We start from the raw sequence: 6396 nt of genomic DNA on the forward strand, positions 1-6396 counted from the left end.
CCCTGATGGTGTGGTTCTGGCAGTCCAGGAGCTGGTTCTAGGCCACTGCCCTCTCAACTTTGTGCTCCTCAGATTCCCAGCCTTAGTTGTAGCTGTGTGTGCAATGTTGAACATAGCTATCCCTTTGGAATATGGTTTACAGGTTACTGCAAGGTTTTCTCAGAAACACCCAGACGACAAATCTTACGAGGACAGTCTCACTGAAAGGACCCGGGGCATGTTTTAGCTTAAGAAAAGAGGATTAAAGTGTGTATGAGGAATGCAGTGTTTGCCGGCAGCTTCCCGATAAATAATTAAAGGCTCTTGGGAAACAAGGGAGGGTGAAGGGTTTGAGGGGAGAAAACTATTATGCCAAAATTTCCCTGAGACACTTTGTGGGGGAGATGAGAGAGGGGGGGGAAGAGAGAAAATAAAATTCTCCTTCTGGAGAACGTTTGGCAAAATTGCCCAACCCCATTCGGCAGCCATTAAAAAAGCAACCTATTGAGAGGGTCCTATTTGAGTATAGAATAATGGCCACTTGACCTGAAAGTGGAGTTCAGTGGGACAAAGTGAACTTCAAATGTAAGGCCCTACAGGAAATGCAGGAAAAATGAAATGCATAAACATTGGATGGGTGGCCCCTGGTTTGACAGCTGCACATATGAAAAGGATCTAGATATCTTAGTAGACCATGAGGTACACAGTCAACAACAGTGTGATGCAGTGGCCAAAAAAGACAATGCAATTCCAGGCTGCATCAACAGGAGTATAGTGTCCACACTGGAGAATGTCATAATACCACTCTATTCCACTGTCCAGTTATCAAGATGGTGAAAGGTCAGGAAACTAAACCCTATGAGGAATAAATTAGGGAGCTGGGTCTGTTTAGTTTAAAGAAATATGATTGAGAGGTGATATGATAACCATCCAAAAGGGATGCCATGTGGAAGATAGGATGTGCTTTCTTCCTGCTGCTCCAAAGATTAGAACATGAACCAGTGGAATCAAATTACCAGGATAGAGATTCCACCTAAACTTTAAGAAGAACTTCTTTAGTGTTAAGAACTGTTCAATGCTGGAATAGGCTGCCTCAAAGGGTGGCAGAGTCTCCTCCTTTGGAGGTATAGAATAAACAGTGGTTGAATGGCATTCTCCCAGGAGTACAGTGGACCCTTGTTATACACTGGGGTTTGGTTCCAAGATCCCCCCTGGATAACAAAATCCATGGATGCTCAAGTCCCATTAAATATGATGACATAGCAAAATGGTGTCTCTTATAAAAATGGAAAATCAAGGTTTGATCTTTAAAATTTATCCTTTTTTAAAAACATTTTCAAACCGTGGATGTTTGAATCTGTGTATAAAAAATCGGTGTATAAGTAGGGCCGACTGTAGCTGCGTACTCCTGCATGGCAGCAGGTTGGACTAGCATACTAGAGGGTGGTTGTGGTCTCTTCTAACTCTGATTCTTTGATTTTATGACTTCTGTGTAAAGGCTTCACTCTTATGCAAAATTAGACGTAGCTAAATTAATGAATTCCTGTGAAGTGAGAGGTACATCTAGCTCTGAACAGTATGTGATTTCATGTATAAATGTACATGGTACAGCCAACTTTTGAACGTCATTAGCTGTCTTTTGCTCAGTGATTCATCTGCAGTAATTGGCACATAGTCATTTTCATCACCATGCCATGATATAATGCTTCACTTCCTCATTTCTGCATATTAAACCTTTGTTTTGTTTAGCAGGCACTTTTTCCTTTATGGCTGCAATGCGGAAACAAAAATCAGGGCAGGAAGTACCAATACCTATCCCCAGAACCACTAGTGTCACTGGGAGGTGCGGGGTGTGTGTGTGTGTGCAGACTGTACCGGGTGACATCTCAGAAGGGGAGTGACCCCCAATCAGCCCCCCCCCCCAGCACTATCCCCTGCTCTGTCTGTGGCATGCACCTCTCCATCACCCATGTGCACCTTTCCATCTCCATATGCGCCTCTCTGTCCCCCAAGCACCATCCCGTTGTTTTCCTCATCAAGAAAAGGACAGGTCGGCTCGGGAGAGAGAGTGCACACTGTCCCCAGAAGCCCTCTCCCCAAAACCCAATCAGAAGTCCTACTCCCGAAAGTCCCCCTCAGAAGTCCTGCCTCCTGCACCAGGTGAAGAGAACTAACAGTAGGTTAGCGCCACTAATCCTGGTTTAGGCTAGATTCTCCTTCCTCTGGGTAAGCTGAGCAAGACTCTTATTTGAAACTCCACAGACCTGCTGCCTAGATCTAGCAGTGCGCTAGCTTGGTACAGGATACCGTCCAAGTATCTTTAATTTACCTATAATGACCCATACTCCACCTTCTAGATTTTTATTTTGCATCTTTGGAAAGAATGTCCCACACCAAATTCCTCGTAAAAAAAATAAATGAGGTAAATATTAAAGTAAGACATTTTCTTTTCTTTCTTTTCCCCCCAACACTATGCTGTAATTTTAGAGGTCAGGTTGATCCCTGATTTACAATGCATGAAAGATGAAGCCACTTATGGTCATTCTGCCACAGGACATCTCCACTTTTGGAACCCAATTTCTGGTTCCTGCTCTGTTCCTGCTCCCTTCCTTATAACTGCTCTTGTCCTGGGATATGGGAGCAAGAGGCTGCATGCCTCACTTGCAAGGATGCCTCACTTAACTGTCACTATTTTGAATACAGTACTACAAACAAGGACAATGAATTTTTAAGTATATTGTTAATAAAAGTACTTATTGTTCTGTTATGACTGACCATTGTAAGGCCAGTTTTACATACATCTGCACACATGGACATGCACACATACATTTAAGTGTGTTAATAATTACACAGCAGAGAGATGGCACCAGATAAGGCAGTTGAATGCAGGCAGGTGTGTCACCATGCACCAAAAATGAACCTTGCACTTTGGAAACTAACACATAATATGAGGTCCAGAATCAGGTTGGAGTTAAGTGTTGCAATATCACATTTCTGTTATGTTTAAGGTCATAATGACTTGTTCTAAAGGCACAGATGATGTGCATGTGTGTATGTGTTTCAGTACTGTACTCATGTACAAGTTGACCTCATGTATAAGTCAAGGGAAGGTTTTAGGGCCAAAATCATGGATTTTGATATGGCCCATGGATAAGTCAAAGGTAGAATTTAGGAGATAGAAAGCTTTAAAATGGGTTGAAAGTAGGGGGGGGGGGGGGGAGAAAAGCTTGGTCATCAGCAGAAGTGCAAGAAGGAGGAGGATGAGAAGCAAAGGTTTTAAGATCAGGTTAAATTGGAGTGAAAATGGGGATATGCAAGGAGGAGGAGGAGGAAAGGTTTGGAGATTGGGCTGTAAGTGGAAAAAAATTGGGAAATGCAAGGAGGAGAAGGAAAGATTTGGAGATCAGACTGAGAAGGGAATCAACACACACACACACACACATGCCTCACAGCTCTTTCAGAAATCACTGCAGAGGCATGGAGAGTGGGGCATGGGGGCTGCTTTTTAAAGGACCTTTATGAGCAATATTACTGTTTGTTGCTGGTAACTGCCCTCCAGCCAATCTCAACTCATGGTGACTGTGTTGACCCATATAGAAGTTGACGCCAGATTTTAGGGTCAATTTGTGGGCATAATGCTGCCCCTCTTTGCTGCAGATCATTGCCACAGCGACCAAACTGCACGGCAACGATACACCAGCAGTGTAGCCCTATGACAGCCCTTCCTGGCACTGATATTTGGGCGCTCAGACGCCCATACATCATGGATATATCCCATGTGTGGGTGGTGCCCCTCAATAATGGCACTGCCCACACGTACCAGGGACTGGGCGCATGCGGTTGCTGCGCTCTCCCGAGCCCTAGTTTTGGGCCCATGATGGTGCTTCTCGCCTGTCTGTACTGGACCTTATAGTCAAGTATATATGGTAATAGCATGATTAACATATATGATTATCAATAAAGATTTGTTTCCCCATTGGTGACAGCCTTGTACATTATACATGGGACTACAAGGGGTATTAACAAGTTTCTGTATTACAATTTATACTATTTAGCATCAACATGAAATAATGGAGTGAGGTACAGAAATTTGGGCTAAATTGTCATCAATATGCTGATAAAATGCCATACAGATTCTATTAAAATAGTCTTAATCCTCATGGGGTGGATAACAGCAAGTATAAAAAGATGGATGTGGCTGGGATGGATGATTATGTAAACTTAAGGTAGGGCAGGGGTGCAACCACTATTCCCATTATCCTTCACCACTGTCCATGCTGACAGGATGCTGGAGCTCAGCAACACCTGGAGGGTTACCCATTCCCACGCCCTGGAAAAAAGGATTGCCTTGTTGATGGGTTTTTAGCCTACTTAAAGAACAACTGAAGGTTTGGGAATTATCCTAGACTTGAACCTGGATGGTGATGAACCTGCTCCTGGATGGTGATGTGATTGCTGTGGCTAGGAACCCTTCTTACCATCTTTGGTTGGTGTGCCAGTCTGTATCTGTTCCTGAGAAATGATCACTCTTCCACTGTCACATATAATTTTATAACCTCCAACTTAGTTGTATGAGGCAGATATCCTGTAAAGATCACCTGGGACCCACAGTTGATTCAAAAGGAAATACCAATAGACAGAATATTGATGTGTACCTATTAATTTTGCACATGTAACACTTGTTATTAAACCTTGTTACTGCTTCTAAATTAGTTTTCAAGTGCAGTTCAAACTGCTGGGTTTGATTTATGAAGCTATACCTGGCACAAGGGTGGAATCATGATGAACCTCCGGCTTGCATACAAACATGCCTGTCTGCTTAGCCTATGTACTCTGCCTATGAGGCCCTATTTCATGTTCCACCTCTCCTAGGGACTAGGACCTGATTCATAAGGATTCATTTAGTCAGTAGGAATCCCACCAAGTTAAATGGAAGATATTCACCAATGATTTACACAGGAATGCAGCATTATCTGCATTCAGAGAAGTTGTCTGAAATCCACAAAAGTTATGCTGAAATAAACTAATTACTCTTATATAGGCTATATGATTCCTTCCATCTCTTTAGCCTTAACTGATAATTAATTGAATTAGATTTAGTGTAATTTACTGCCAGCAAATGTGTTTCCCATTGCAAGCCTTGAATAGTTCTACTCTGTGAAGTTTGTGAAGAGTATTGTGAAGGCTCATGCAGTCACAGTGGATCCATGCCATGAGACTAAATGAAAGTGGGCACTGCAGCAATGTCATGAATCATATCAACACACAGGTGGCTGACATATATGAATTGTGAAGGATCAGATTGCATACCCACCAGCTAGCTCCTTATAACACACATTTTATTGAACTGCAAACTGTTGGCTGGTGTAATATGTTTTTGAACCTTAAAAGTGCAGCAGCAAGCCTGCAAATATCTTCCTAAACCTGGGAACTGTATTTCATTATGATAATACATGCTGAATGCTTAAGTACTTAAAGGGTAACTATTTCTGTAAGGGAAATTGCTATTTAAATCTTTCCAGCTTGCATACTTCAAAATGTATTTTAAATTATTTGACAGGATATCATCTGAAGAATTCTATTCAATGTTCACAGAAGACAATGAGACTAAGGCCCGTTATAGACGGGCCTTAAACTACGAACTCAGTCCGTACTAGGGTTAAAAAGGGGCATCACTTCCGGACGCCCCTAACCCTAGTACGGACTGAGTCTGTACAAGATGGCAGTGCCCCATCTACATGGGGGCTGCCATGATGGCGTCACAAACGCGCCACCTCCAAACAAGGGCGCGAAACGGAGCTCCTTCCTGGTTTGCATCGCCGGTGCAGCCATGTGAAGGTTGCACCAGCGACGCAAATCAGAAAGGGGCCGAGCGGCCCCTTTCTGGGAGTCCCCGCTGCCGTTGGGGTGTCCTTGGGGCTTGAAGCCCCAAGGACACCCCTTTCCAGGCTGCGGGGAAGCGGCCTTTTGCCGCTTCCCCTCAGCCCGGAAAGCAGCGGATTGGGGCCTCAGCGGCTGCTGTTCTAGCCACTGAGGCCCCGATCTGGCAGGGAAAGGCGCGCCTACAGGCCGCCCCAAAGGGGCGGTCTGTAACGCGCCTTACTTTTGTGTAAACATGCATAGCATTGTACTGTCAATCTTGTGTAAGTAGCATTTGGTTTATGTGTTTGCTAACAATTAATTACAGTCGTTCCTCCTTTTTTGTGAGGGATCCGTTCCCGACCCCCTCCAAGTTTACTGGAACTTGTTTTTAAATTGTACCATAAATTCCCTTAACTCCAATTCGAGGAGGAAAGCAGGACACAAATCAAATCAATAAATAGCTGTGAAGAATCTTCTCTGTTGAGTTCAAAATCAGAAACATAACGTATGAAGGGCTTGCCCTTTACACTCACTGTTTTAATCTGAATGTTTAGG

This window comes from Sceloporus undulatus, chromosome 4 (assembly GCF_019175285.1).
Source record: "Sceloporus undulatus isolate JIND9_A2432 ecotype Alabama chromosome 4, SceUnd_v1.1, whole genome shotgun sequence".
Classification (NCBI taxonomy): Eukaryota; Metazoa; Chordata; class Lepidosauria; order Squamata; family Phrynosomatidae; genus Sceloporus; species Sceloporus undulatus.